Source organism: Ochotona curzoniae, unplaced genomic scaffold (assembly GCF_017591425.1).
Source record: "Ochotona curzoniae isolate NIBS_2020 unplaced genomic scaffold, NIBS_Ocur_1.0 contig_883, whole genome shotgun sequence".
In the NCBI taxonomy this organism is placed as follows: domain Eukaryota; kingdom Metazoa; phylum Chordata; class Mammalia; order Lagomorpha; family Ochotonidae; genus Ochotona; species Ochotona curzoniae.
This window is the reverse complement of record NW_024466599.1, coordinates 41,228,311-41,243,538: the sequence shown is the minus strand read 5'-3', so window position 1 is coordinate 41,243,538 and position 15,228 is coordinate 41,228,311. Positions and strand designations below refer to the sequence as shown.

The 15,228-nt window shown below is 44.8% G+C and overlaps 1 protein-coding gene across 2 annotated transcripts in view; it reads left to right on the top strand.

The window, feature by feature from the left end:
* Positions 1 to 10,465: 10,465 nt before the first annotated feature.
* Positions 10,466 to 15,228, top strand: part of AFTPH (aftiphilin) — a 65,548-nt gene continuing 60,785 nt past the window's right edge. For both annotated transcript variants that reach the window (XM_040993324.1, XM_040993323.1), the window contains exon 1: positions 10,466 to 10,697. The gene's annotated coding sequence lies outside the window, so the exon portion shown is untranslated. The remainder of the gene's footprint in view (positions 10,698 to 15,228) is intronic.

Genomic DNA, 15,228 nt, shown 5'->3' with positions numbered 1-15,228 from the left:
ATGGGGGAAAGATGTCAGTGAAGTTTTCAAGGAGAGTAATTCTTGAGCTTTGAATTTTATCTTAGAGGGAAAATGATGCAGCTTACCTAAATATATGTCAGAAGTGCTAGTCAGAAGCAACAGAAATCAACATTGATTAAGCAGAAAAGAAAGTGTACTAAGGGTCATTTGGTAGCTCACAGAACTTCCTGAGTAACTCAAGAACCAGGCCCACACAGCTAGAAACTGCGCAGTCTCAGACTCTGGTCTGCTAAGGGTGCTGCACAGGCTGGGTGTTGCCAGAACCAGGGACCCTGACCCTTCTTCTACATCCTCACCATTGCAGAAAGTTCTCTGTGGCTCCTTCTCCTACGTGTTGTTAGCTCCGATATCCTGAAGCCTTGGGCAGAGATATGTGATCAGCCTAGCCTAGGTCACATGACTACGTCTAGCTGCGAAGACAGCTGGGTAAGGAGGTGCTTGCTTGCTTAGTTCTGTATTGCTGCATAACGGAGGACCTTGATGCTTAGGCTGTTAACCACCATTATTATGTTAGAATAGCCTGCAATCTGAGCTCAACTGGAGTGTTCTGCTCCACAGGATGCTTGTGAGTTTGAATCATTTGAAGCCTCATCTGCCCGAGATGTCCAGGATGGCTGGCTGTTGGCCGAGTGGCGCACTCCAGGTAGGTTGAGCTTCCAGCACCGGGCGCTCCCAGGGCAGCTGTACACCTCGTGTAACCTCCCTGTCAAGAGACAGCCTTCTAAGCACTATGCTATGAAGCCTTGAATCTCTTAAGGGTCAGCCTGGGAAGTTACACAGCACCATTTCCACTCTTTTTCTTGACCAAAACAAACCACAGGGCAGGCCCATACTCATGAAGACGAAGGACAAACTCCCTCTCGTCACACAAGGAGTGACTTTTTTTTTGTAGCCCCCTCTAATTCTCCGCACGGACATATTCAGCTTTTAAACTGGCAGGAAGGGTTGGCTGCCCACTTGCAGTTGTAAGCTGAAGATTTTCCCAAACATAGGAAAGAGGCTCAGACGCTGAGTTGGTAAAAAGGAAAATGGAACAGAACTGTCCATCATGAAAAGCAAACACAGCACGAAGAAGGATATTCCAGCCAGAGGCGGCAGAATTGGAAAGTCACAGAGGACTATTGCCACTTAAACAGTACTCTCCTCGTGGTACCATAATTTCTGCTCTTTCCTTACTAACACTACATTAGAACTCTTCCTTGCAGAGCAGAGTTGTAATTGTACTGTATTTGTGCACATTAGATGGCTTAAACTAATTACAATTGATTCTGAAGTTGCAGGCTGTGTTTGTTTTCTCCTTGTTACATCTTTAAAGCTCTTTTTAGGATCACTGTTTATAAGATCTACTCTGGGACCAGAAATGCGTATTTGACAAGGATTGCTTAAGGAATGCAATCATTTAGGAATAAAACAATCCAGGACTCCCCGCTCACTCAGTTTCTTCTTAATGGTCTTTAAAAAAAAAAAAAAAAAAAAACTTCATTATGGAAAATGCTGCAGGTAGCAAAAAATAGAAATATTCTACAAACCTAGATTCAAGAAAATTGTTGCTGACATTTTGCCAGATTTTCTTTTTTATCCAGGTGTATCCCTCCTCCCCTCCCCCGATCTGTTTAAAAATAAATCGTGGGGCAGAGTGTAGTGGTACACGAGGTTAAGCCACCACTTGGAATACCTGTATCCAGTATCAGAAACCATGGTTCGAGTCCCAGCTACTCTGCTTCCAGTCTAGCTTCCTGCAAATGTATCCTGGGAGGCAGCAAATCATGGCCCAACCACTTGGATTCTTGTCACCCACATGTAAGACCCAAATGCAGTTCTTAGTTCATGCCTTTAGCCTGCCTAGCTACAAAAGCTGAGGGCATTCAGAGAGTAAGTCTACAAATTAGATTTCTCTTTTGCTCTTTTATTCTGTCACTCTGTCTTCCAATTAAATAAACAAAATTTTTAAAGCTCTAGTTATTTATATTAATTAAAAGGCAGAATGAGAGAGAGATCTATCACCTGCTTGTTTACTCCCAAAATGGCCATGACTGCCAGAGCTGGGCTGGTCCAAACCTGCGAACCAGTAGGTTCTTCCAGGTCTCACATGGTGCAGGGTCCCAAGGACTTGGGCCATCCTCCACTGCTTTTCCAGCCCATTAGCAAGGAGCTAAATGGGGAATGGTGCAGCCAAGATTTGAACTGGAACTCATATGGGATGCCAGTGCCACAGGCAGAAGATTATGTACGAAGTCACTATGCAGGTCTCAAAGTAAATAAATCTTCAAAAACATAAATCATGGGGGCGCAGCATGATGGCTCACTAACTAAATCTTCATCTTACAAGGATTGGGATCCCATATGGGCATCAGTTCATGTCCCAGCTACTCTACTTTCCCATCCAACTCCATGATTATGGTCTGGGAAGGCAGTAGAGGGTGGCCCAAAGTCTTGGAACCCTGCACATGCAAGGGAGACCTGGAAGAAACTCTTGGCTCCTGGCTTCACATCAGCTCAGCTCCAGGCATTGTGGCAATTTGGAGAGTGAACCAGCAGATGGAAGATTTTTCTCTCTGTGTGTGTGTCCCTCTCTGTATATCTGATCTGTCTTTCCAATAAAAATAAATCTTAAAAAATAAATAAAGTTATGGACATCGTAAAATTCCAACCATCTCTAAAAGTGTGTACATTTCCAAACACACCTGTATTGGCATTATTATATCTTAAAATTAATAATAACCCCTCTAAGTTATTTAATATCAGTTCATATTTGGATTTCATCAATCATCCCCAAAATATCTTTCATAATTGATTTATTCAGAAAATATGCTATCATGCAATGATTTGATTTTCTCATAAGTCACTTTTAATCTGGAATATTCCTTTTCCAAAGATCAAGTTTTTTGTCTTAGAGAATAATCCATGTAGCAGATTTCTGTGATAGTTCCTTGTAGCAGTGTTTAACTTGTTCTTCCAGTATTTCTTGTAAACTAGAAGCTGGATTTAAAGGCTTTTGTTGGTTCACATTAAATATATTTGGCAATACTAGGTACTTCCATGAACTCTACTTCCTGTAGTATCACAACAAAAAACACTGCGTCTGATTGTCATTGTCATTTAGTTTGGGGGTAGGAGGAGCAAAAATAACATATACCAGACTGGATAAGGCAAAAATCCCTAGGGAGTGGGACTGGAGGTATAAGCAGGTGCTAGCCAGTCCCTGCCGTGGGCCTTGGCGCCCTTAGCTCCTAGCTGAATGCTCATCTGAAGGGGAGACACTCCTCTTGATGGTATTAATGAGTGGCGGCAAAGGACCTGCCCATGCTGGCATGAGTCACAGGACACGATGGTCCCCTCTGTGGTTGGGAGGCGGAAGCTCCTGGCATGGGCCCTGCTCAGGTCTCTTGGCAGAACCAACTGAACACACCAAGTCCACTTCTCAGCTATCCCAGCAAATCTTGCCTCTGAACTCTTATTTCCACACCTCTGTAGCTCAGCATTTATTATTTTCCATTGAACAGAGTCTGAAGTTTCAAAGAAGCAGTTGCTGCAGGTGTATTGGTATGTAAACTCTTGTTTATGGCCAAGAAACAAAGCCTGCTTTTTTATACTGGTCTTCAGTGTAGTACTAAGTGCATAAAGGTGTTCAATAAATTGTTAATTTTCAAAAACAAATTACAACATTAATGAAGGATAGGGTAACAAATGGATATTGCACCTAGATAACTATTAAAAGACATAAAAATGCAAAGCCTCAGGAAAGCTTGTTCACTATTACTTTAATTTTTTTCTGGAAATACTCATTCTAATAACTCAAAAATGTCTTGAATATTGATTGTCGCTTTGAGGTTAGGAATATGGAATTGAAGAAATCTCCACTGATGCAACTATTCACTGCATGAAAACTGTTTCAGGTGTCTTTCCTTAGATCTTACTATTATACAATATGAAAGAAAGATGTGGACTTTTCACAGAGGTCACACTTGAGTTCAGCAAAAGTTTTCAAAGGCTTGAATCCCATCTGCAAAAAATTCTTTCAAATTCTATATAAGGTGCTGGGTCCTCCCAGGGAAGTTAAGACCTAATTGAAGTGAGTGCCCCACTTCATTCCACAAGTAGCAGTGCTCAGAGATGCCACCCCATGGCCTCTGGCTCCGAGCTCTCAGATCTCACACAATGAGGTGACCATCATGGAGGACAAGATCAACGCCCTCCTGAAGGCAGCCGTGTCATGTGACACTCTTCTGGTCTGGCTTGTTGATCAAGACGCTGGCCAACAAGCAACAACAAGAGGCTCATTTGCAATGTTGGGGCTGGTGGATCTGCTCCAGAGGCAGGTGCCGTCCCAGCAGGGTACCCAGTGCCCCTTGTGGCTCCAGCTGAGAAGGAAACAGAAACAAAGAAAGAAGAGCCTGAGGAATCTAATGACGACAGGGGGCTCTGGCTTTTTGACTAAGTATGTTTTTCTTCAATTAAAAAAAAAAACTTAGAAAAAAAAATAGAAAAAGAGAAAGAAACACGAAGGACAGACTCATGAATGTAAGAGTCCTATTCCTATCTGACATTTAAATCAAGGACTGCAAAGGACTACTCCTGCAAGCAGGGAAGTGTGAGTGATAATAAATTTAACTATTCTTTCAGGAGGAGTGGCCTCATCAACATGTTAAAGTGGCTATCACATGCATGATTGCCTATTCTACTATTTTACTTAAAAATAACTGGGACTGTAATATCCTGGTGGCAACCACTGATTGCTGAGATGTGCCGTAAGTCTGAAACACATACCCACAGAATTTTAAAGCCCTTGTAAAAATATAACAAATTGTCTCATTAATTAATATATATATATATAATACACATACATTTTAAAGATTTACTGATTTATTATTGGAAAGTCAGATTTACAGAGAGGAGGAGAGACAGAGGGGAAGATCTTTTATCTGCTGATTCACCCCGCCAAGTGGCTACAACAGCCAGAGCTAAGCCGATCTGAAGCCAGGAGCCTCTTCCGAGTCTCCCACATGGATGCAGGGTCCCAAGACTTTGGGCCGTTATCAACTGCTTTCCCAGGCCACAAGCAGGGAACCAGGTGGGAAGTGGGGCCGCCAGGGTTAGAACCAGTGCCCATATGAGATCCCAGCACATGCAAGGTGAGGAATTTAGCTGCTAGACTACCGCGACAGGTCCTAACGAATACATTTTTTGCATGTTAAAATGGTATTTTAGAAATACTTGATTAAATAAATACATTATTAAAGCTGATCTTCTTTTTGCATTTTTTTAAAAAGTAGGTACCAAAAAATTTCAAATCACATAATTGTTCTATTTTTTTTTTTTTTTTGCCTTTTTAAAAGATTAATTTTAGGATCTGGCACAGTAGCTATTGGCTAAAGGCCTCACCTAGCATGCGTCGGGGTCCCATATGGATGTTGGTTCTAATCTTGGCAGCCCCACTTCCCATTCCTCTCCCTGTTTGTGGCCTGGGAAAGCAGTCAAGGAAGACCCAAGGCCTTGGGACCCTGTACCTGTGTGGAAGACCTGGAAAAGGCTCCTGCCTTCAGATCAACTCAATTCCTGTTGTTGTGGCCACTTAGGAAGTGAACCTGTAGACAGAAGATTTTCCTCTGTCTCTCCTCTCTGCATATCTAACTTTGCAATAAAAATAAATTTTTAAATAAGAAGATTGATTTTTATTTGAAATGCAGATTTACAGAGAAGGAGAGAATAAGAGAAAAAGAGCTTCTGTCTGCTGGCTCACTCCCCAGTGGCCACAATGGTTTCAGCTGAGCCAATCTGAAGCCAGGAGTCAGGAGCTTCTTCCTGGTCTCCTACATGGATACAGGGGCCCAAGGACTAGAGCCATCTGCTGCTCTTTTCCCAGGCCATAAGTAGGGAGCTGGATCGAAAATTCATGGTGCCTATATGGGATCCTGGTGCTGTGGGTGGAGGATAAAGCTGTTGAGCTAATGTGCCAGCCCTAATATTTTATTAAGATAGAAAATATTGCAATTACAGACTAAAATCTTGTTTAATGCTTCTTGAAATTTTAGTAGTTTTAATAAATTTGATGTGTATCCTTATCTACATTTAGATTATATATAATCTCTATATATTTGATATATCTACATATTATCTAATTTACAATGAAATGTACATCCACAAATTTTTCCTTTATTATTATTATTATTTTTATAATCTTACATGGTTAATTAGGGTACAAAGTCAAGGGCTATAGGAAAGTGGGTAAGACCATTGTTTCCACACTAATATCATCATTTTTTTCCCTGTATCTGGGGTCAGGGGAGAAACAAAGAGAAGCCACACCCAGCCTCCCACCCATCCCAGGTCCCTGATGTGGGCATGCTCCAAGGGTCTTGCTCAAGCAGTTTTGATAGTTCAACAGTTCTGAACTGCTGCCAATCTCGCCATTCCATGCACGATGAAATCTCTTCAGAATCCACTGACTGACATGTCTCTTCATGGCTGGGGTTCTGAGATCAGCAGTTCAGTTGGAGGGATCTTCAAAGAAACTTTGTCTGAGATGATCTGAAACCTGATTCTTGTGTGCTTGCCAGTACAAGGTCCGGCACAGTCTGTGGCCCCAGTTACCTTATGCACACGCTGGTGGTTGCAATTGCTGGGTCAGTTCTGTTTCCAGCGCTGTCTTCCACGTCAGCCAATGGGTGTTGCAGTCCAACCCGATTCTGCCTACTTCATACTCGGTCATGCAAACCAGTGGGAACTGCAGTCTAGTAGGGATGACTCCTCATAACCCCCACCAGTCCTGCCTCCTACCTCAGACTTGTTCAGTCTGTTTCACATCCCATTTAGCTTTTGTACATGTCAATGGGTAATGAAGCCTAGTTCAACCCAACCTGCCTTACCATCCAGCCCACACACATACTGGCGGGTGCTGTTCTGTCTAGCCACCCCTGCCCCAATACTAGTTTTTGTGTTCTCCTATGGGAGTGGTAACCCAAGAGGGAGGTGCTCACTATTTCCCTACTAGGTTACTCCCACTCCCTGATTATGTACTCTCCAGGTGGTTCTGGAGTTTAACTTGACAGATTTAGCCCCAGTACCAGCTTCTGCCAGCAGATGCTGTGGAAAAGCCCAACCAACCCTCACCCACTCTAATATTTGCTTGCACCAGTTGGAAAAGTCAGCCCAATCTGGCCCTTTCCCAATCCAGCTCACATGAGGCCCACAGGTGTTGTAGCCCTGCCTGGTTTGGTCTGCTCCCATCCCAGCTCACGCTCTCAGGTGGGAGTGGTTGTCCAGCAGGGGAGCCCACATTCCCCCTGCAGGCTTTGCCCCCTCACTCCCTGGTTCTCACGTGTGCTATTTGGGTGCTGTAGCCACATCTGTTACAGCTCACCTCACCTTGGCATTCCGTAATGTGCACTGGCTTATGTTGCAACCAAACCCAGCCCAACCCACACTTTATTCTAGTGCTCGGATTTGCCAGCAGGTGATGTGAACTGGTTCGACCTGGTCTGCCCCCAACCTATGGCAAATGTATGCCAGTGGGTATCTTTCCCTGACCCTATCATGGTTCTTGCACTCACCTACCAGCAAACTTTTACTGAAATATAGTAAAAGTATCTCTTTAGCTACAGAGATCGTCTGCTATACGTTTTTTTAAACTGAAGCTCATAGGCCCTCTTTGATGAGATTTCAGTGTCTGTGGGTATGAATTTTTTCTACGGAAAGGGCCAAAGCTTTGACTATATTCTCAGAGATACATGCTGGTTACGTGTCCTTTGAGGACTGAGAGAGTTTATGGTCTAGTTCCACTTCCTCATTTGACATTTAAAGAGATTGAGGTCAAAGTTAAGTAATCCATACAAAATCAGAGCTACAATTGAGTCTGTTCATAGACCCAGGACTATGTTTATTGCCTTTTTAGAACACCACATTGCCTGGGTTTTATGCTTGTTCACTTATTGATTTCTCATACAACATAATGCATATCAGATTTCTTTCAGTTTTTGGTCTAGGTGGATTTTTTTTTTTCCTTTTCACTGTTATCCATTGCTGCTGAGGATGTGTTAAAGTTTGTGCATTCCTATGGTGGAACTGTAGATTGCTATCATCTTTTGGAAAGTAAGGTGAGATTATCACCTGTCAATAAAACATTCTTAGCCTTTTGGCTCAGAAATTTTTATATTGAGAAAAGATGCTAAATTTCCCTTAAAGGCCCCATGTACAAAATGTATTGCACAGTAGTAGAAGGTACCTACTTGTAGTATAATAGATAAATCATGGTATACCTACTCGTTGACGACCTTGTGGACAGTTGTTAACAATGGCTCTTAAAATGTTCAATTATTGGAGGAAATGCCTACAATGTAAAATTGGGAGCAAAAAGGGTTATAAAATCTACTGTCAGGGCCAGCATTGTGGCACCTGTGTTGCCCCAACCCGTATGAGCGCCAGTTCAAAACCTGCGGTTAAACAGGTGATTTTTAAAAAGTAAAAATGTTGTTATTAGCTCCATGTCCAATGAATATAACAAATCTATATTTCAAGATTGATTTTCAATTATAAGTTGATTGATTATACGTGCAAATCAGCTGATCAAACATCTATTTGACTTTCACAAACAGAAGCTGATCTTTGAATTGTTCTTAAGAAAACAGAATTAGCTTCTGTATTTTTCTGTCAAAATCATTTTATAATCATGTTTTGAAACCCAAAGAAAGGCTTACTTTTCCATGTATTGATGTTTAAATTAGTTTTAAAAAGAATTAGTTGAAAGGAAGAGAGAATCGTCCACCTGCAGGAGCCAGGCTCTCCCTCCTGGCCTCCCATATAGGGAAGTCCAAACATGTGAGCCATGATCTGCTGCCTTCCCCTGGCACATTAGCAGCGAGCTGACCAGGAAGAACAGCCAGGACTTGAACCTATGCTGCAACATGGGATGCTGATGTCACAAGCTAGGGCTTAATCTACTGTGTCATAACACTCATAAATTGATTTTAAATATTTCTTAATATAGGGTCTGCTTTAGGATATTGTCATATGCTCTCATTTCAATATTCTATTTAGTAGAGGCCAAATGCAATTCGTTACCAGTTTACACGCAGACACACACGCACACTGCAGCTTCTGCCCTTGGTCAATATACATTTATAGTGACTTATAGAAATACCCGAGTCTACACACGAACCAAACCAGTAGGGGGCGAAATACAATAGGAAAATTTGACAAGTCTTATAAGATTGTCAGGGACTTAAGCAGTAAAAAAAAAAAAAAAAAAAATCCAGCATCACCACAAAGCCCTTGGCCCTCCGCTTTAAAGTCATGCGGTTTCCGTGTGCTTTACAGCAATTGAGTTGTAAGGAGGCGAGCCTGCTTCAACGCTCCAACTTAATTTGTCTATCACATTGCAGGGGCGGGATAAGCCGTGATGAACTGCTATTGTCCTTATCTTGCCCCTGAATTGTATCATTCCTCCACCCAAAGGGACGGGCACTTCTCTATGGCTCAGGGTATTTTGCATTCTTGTTTCCTGCTGTAGTCGCTGGGCTTGGCTGCCTTGAACTACATTTTAAATTATTGAAATCACTGATACAGAGGTTGGGCATAACAGGGACCCAAGAGGGGATATGATTTACAGAGCGGGACCCCGAGGCTCATTCTCATCCTGTAGGGTTTGTAGTCAGATTTTCATAGCAGCCCAGGTTCTGACGGACATGTACGGTAAAGGACGGAGAAAGGCTGGAACTTGTGGGTGAGCTAAATGCACGGCTTGATTTGACGTTTCAAGTTTCACCGGCGATTCTTCTGCAAGGAGCTAAGAAAAACAGCCACACTGCTCCATCCGTTAGCAAAATTCTAATGATTTTGTTGAAGACTGGCAGTTCCGGCGGCTGCTCACCTTAAGTTCGATTTGTAGCCATCTCTTCTTTATGACTTGTTAAAGAGCCGTTTGCTCCTCGTTGGCTTACATAGAAAAGAGCAAGGGACTGGCGGATGAAAAACTCATTTTCGGGGCGAAAAGGACAAGCTGGTAAAAATATCCTCTGGTTGGTTTATGGTAGGGAACATCTGGTTCCGTTTTTCCAAACCCATGCAATTTTAATTAAAGTCTTAATTCGGTCCTGAGCTGATCACTAATTTCAAAGACCTGAGAACGGTTCCTTACTCCTGGCCGTAAGCGCAGCCGCCTCAGACAGCCGAGGACCGGAGGACGTCTCGCCCACAGCTCGGTGACTCGCAAGGAAGTCAAAGGAAAGGGCAAGCTTGCCCGAACCCAAAATGGCGGCGGGCGCTCGGCGCCACGGCGCCTGCGCGGGGGTAAGCGTTCTGTGACACTGATTCCCCTGGAGTATCTTCCCCCCCAGCACCCACCAGCGCCCGGCCCCGACCTAGCCACCTGCGCCCGGAAGTGACGTGTCGGTGGCAGCGGTTCCCCCGCTGCATGATGGGAGCGTGTGTGGAGTGGGCGGGGGGTCTCCGCGGAGGAGGCGGCGGCGGCGGAAGAGGGCGGAGGGTAGTGGGATGGGGGTCCCGCGGCAGCGCTGAAACTCCGGGTGGGCGTCCATGGCGCTGCTGCGGTGACAGGGCTGCGCACAGCCAGCCTTCCGCTCGCACCAGCTCTGCGTCGGAGAAGCCGGTCCGTCCCCGGGGAGCCAGTTCCTCCCCGGGCCCCTGAGCCATGCCCATCGCGGCCGCCCCAGACGAGCCAGGTAAAGCGCTGCCGCTCCGCTTCCCCGAGCCGCGCGGGGCGGGGAGGGACGGTGCGGGGCCTGGGCCTGGCCCCCTGGCGGGACCCCCGGGCTGCCCCGCCAGCACCTGCCTGCTGGCCGCGGAGGAGCGGTCGGCTGTGCGGGCCTGCGGGCTTGGGCGCCGGGTGCGGGCACGCAGCTGGCGGCGCCCGAAGCGCCCCTTCGCGGGGAACCGGACACCCCGGCCGGGGAAGTGCGAGCTGTTCGCTGCCCGGCCTCTGCCGGCTCGCCCGACCCCTCGGCTTCCACCTGCCCGCCGCCCGGTCCCGGCCGCTCCCTCTCGGGAGCTGTGGAGAAGTTTGGGGCACGGCTCGGGCTTCCTCTTCCTCCCTCCGCCTCCCTCGTGACAGGTGTAAACACTGCTTGCCTGGCCGAGGCCCGAGGCCCGAGGCCCGCGGCGGGTCGGAGTGGGCGGCTTCCACCGGGGTCCCGGAAGCTAGCGGGTCTCGAATCCCCCAGCCGGCGGAGGAGAGAGCCCCCACTCACCCACCCCCAAAGCTAGCTCATCCCTTCTCTGAGAGGACCTGAGGTGCCCTCTTCTTGGGCGCCTCAAGAAATAATCTGCGTATCCTCCTCAAATTGCGTTCGAAAAGTTGGGACCATCGCTCTGTAAGCGCCGGGCTTGGCAGGTGCTGCGTGTTGCTTGGGGCGTGGGACGGAGTGAAGAGTCCTTTCCAATTAGAAGAGGGGTAGAAGTAGTCACATTTATTTCTCTGTTGGTTTGTGCAAGTTACAGCTTGGTGTGCCCACCCCACCCCCAGTGTTCTATTGGGGCTGAGGGAAGGGGGTGACTCAGACATGTAAATAATTTGGGGTGAGGGGGGACAAAAGCGATAGTTGCGTTGCAGAGTTCTCGCTGTAGGAGAAGTAGAACTTTACTTTTGAACTTTTTCCTATTGTGTAAATCTGCCCTTCCGCTTTTAAATGTCTTACTCCGAATTTGGGGGTGTGGGTGCGGAAGCGAGCAGCCAAAGCTGGAGTGGTGAACAGATCTTTGGTGTTCCATGTAATTGTTGCTTTCAGTTAACTTCTTGGAAATAGTAGGATATGCTAAATTCTAGGGGAACTGCGATTGAGCACTGTTGTGTTGATATAATAAGTACAATTTGCTTGCACTTAAGGAATTCATAGTAAATGTTGGCTTTTGTGGTCGTCATTTTTAACACTGCAGGAAGTATGTGTTTAAACCAAGTATCTGGGGTCACTTCTAAATTTTGTTCGTAAAGATACTTCGTGTGGATTAAAAGATTTTGTATGAAATCTCTAACCCGGTAAATGGCACCTAGATGTTTCTCTGTGTATCAAGTTAGATCAACTAGCCATCAAAGCATAGAAATATTTTGAAATCTTTAAAAATCTCTTTAAGGAAATTCACTAGAATTCAGCTATTATTCAGGACATGTAAGTTTGGTGGTTTCTGGCTTTTTGACCTAGAATTTGCCTTAAAATTGTCTTGTATCAAAGCAGAGATAATGTGTCTATAATTACGTTGATAAATTTTGCAGAATCCAGTTGTCCATAACACTCATGTAATCAAGGTGCATCCTGTTTAAAATACCATTTTGAATGTTGATTTGTTTTACTAAGAGTTGGGAAGAAATGGTTAAGGGGTGAAATTTGAGTACTGCGTCATGTTTTATTTTGTGTGACCCCTAAAGTGCCTCTTTGGAAGGCAGAGAAGGCCTTATCTATACCATCTTATTAAAACATTGCTTTTTCTGCCCCATCCCTCTCCTCAAAACTCATGAAAAGTCACTAAGTGTTTAGAAAATTCAAAATTATTAAGTATTTAGATCAGCTGTTCATACTCTGATGTTACAATGGATTGTAAACTTAAAGACTTTAAAATTTAAGATTTACTCTATCTACCTGAAAGGCAGAGTTACAGAGAGGGAGTGTGGGGGAGAGAGCCACGGAGATTTTCTCTCCCGGAATGGCTGCTGCTGCTGAAGCTAGGCCCAACTGAAGCCAGGAGCTTCTTCCAGGTTTCCCACATGGCAACAGAGGACCAGTCCTTGGGCAATCCTCCACTGCTTTCCCAGATGCATTAGCAGGTGGGTTAAAAGTGGAACAGTTGGTTCAAACCAGCATCCATATGGGATGCTGGCATCACAGGCGTTGACTTAACACGCTATGCCACAACACAGGCCCCGACCCCTTTCTCTCAGTGCTTTCATTTCCTCTTTTTGTAGGCTAGTGAGCCTTTCCAGCCTGAACTTCATAAGCATATTTCATTTTTATGCAGTTTTGGACATATCTGTCATGGATTTTACATGTCATTTTGGTAATCTTTCTGCATGAGCATATGTGTATGTGTGAAAATACCATAATCACAGATCCTTTTGCAACTTTATATGATAACAGCTAACACTTGTATTCAGTGCTTCCTATGAACGAGGCGATTTTCTCAACGCTTTTGTTGCACTGTGTCAGACTCACATAATCCTCACATCAGCTCTCCAAGGAGAAGGTAGTATTGTCTTCATTTTGCAGAGCAGAAACAGATGAATAGGTACGTTAACTTGCCTACGGTCAGACAGCTAATCCATGAGCAGGATATAACGTGATGCCATGTGTATAGTTTTAATACATGTGAAATGTACTGTTTGAGTGGCAGCATATGTGCAGAGTAGTGACATCGGCACCAAGTAAGCTTGACGGTTGCTGCTGGAGAACTGGCGAGGAGCAAAGGGCTGATGAGGAGAGCGCTTTTTACCCAGCTCTTTCCCGTCTTCCAGGCCGAGATAGTTTGCATAAGCGGTGAAGCAGCTGCAGCTGGGTACTAGGCACTTGCTCATTCTTCCCTTTCTCCCCCTAAGCTTCGCTGGTGTGCTTGAAATCCTTCATAATAAAGCTGAGTATTTATCTTTAATGCTGGGATAAACTATCACCCAACTTTGAGTATTATATGTTTTTGTTATTGTTTTAATTTGAGAGGAAGACTGCAGATGTGCTGTGTGGGTGGTAGAAGCCCGAGTTGTTGAAGGCATCACCACTGCCTTCTAGGGTCTGGTTAGCAACAGCCGGCTTCAGGAGCTGGAAATTGAATCCAGGCACTAATATGGAACAGGGACATGTTACCTGCTCTACCAAGCACCCACCACAAGCATTGTATACTTAGTAGGAGGACAGGGAAGAAGTTACCGTTGTTTTGTGTTGATTTCCTTTTAAAATATCAGGTGCTTCTAACTCAGAAAATGTTTGACGAATCTGCTTCTCCAGGCTCCTCTGCACTGTCGCCTCCTGCCTGACTTTAATTGCTACCAACTATCTAGTAGCTTTGCCTAGCACTGCTAGCTGTTTTTTCTGCCTTATCCTTGGGTGGGGGCTCATAGGCCTGTGGGGAAAGGGAGAATGTCCGGATTTTTCGGTGAGGTTGCCTGTGTGTGAGAAATCACTGCTCATTTGTTCACAAGTAAAGGAAAATAAGATTTCAAACTTCATCGTATCGGTCCCTGCCACCCTAAATCCAAGTAACTATTTTAAAGGTAAGCCTGCTAGAGATAAAGTGCTAGTAAATTGAAGGCTGGCTCTGTGTGCAAAGCCTGATGTACAAATACTGTATTACTAGATAGTTCCTCGGTTAAAATTACATGACAAAATTAGAAGAAATTTTCTGTAGATTCTGTTCGTGTAGATACTTTTTGTGCCATAAGCCAGTTGAGCTGGGTGTCTGACAGCTCCGTGTCCTCTTCCTTTCATTCTTGCGACACATACTGATTGCCCTGGGTGTTGGTGACATGGAAATGAGCAACCATGGCAAAGCTCTGTATTTGGGACACACAATTGTGGTAGCAGTAAGATGGTAGATGATGTTAAGTGTAATGAAGATAAAGTCAGTTTGGGACACAGTGAATGCTGACATTTTTATTTGGGGCAGTGTGGGAGGCTTGCTGTTTTATATAAAGTGAACTGAAAGCTCAAGACCTGAAGGAAACAGAAGGAGGGGAAGAGTTGCAGAGGCACAGCCTGCCTGGAATAGTTAGAGAGCTGTGGCAGGTGAATCTGCTGTGGCTGGAGCAGTGTGAGCAAGCAGGACAGGAGTGATCAGTTTGCCGGTAAAAGAGCAAGTATTATAGAGTCTGTAGAAATTCTGGCGACTTTGGCATTTCACTATGTGAAATGGAAAGCCCTTGCAGGATTTTTGACGAAAGATGTCCGATAATCTTTTTTTGAAAAAGAAGGCTGTCTCTGGCCACTGCTTAGAAATGATCAGAATGCGAGAGTAAAAGGAGGAAGAGTCAGGTCGTGGTTGCGGTGATACATCTAGAGGCGGTAGTGACTTGAACCAAGCTGGGAGTGGGGTTAGGGGGGCGCTAAAGAGGTGCTATAGCAGCTTGCTTGAAGTGGAATCTAAAAATTCCCCCACTGATGGATCAGACTTAGAAAAGCAATCCCTCCTGTAACCTGTGTTCAGCTTGCTGCCTACGCCCTTCATAGAGCCTTCATTTTTTTTTTTTAAGATAATTTATTTGAAAGAGAGGGCAATTTG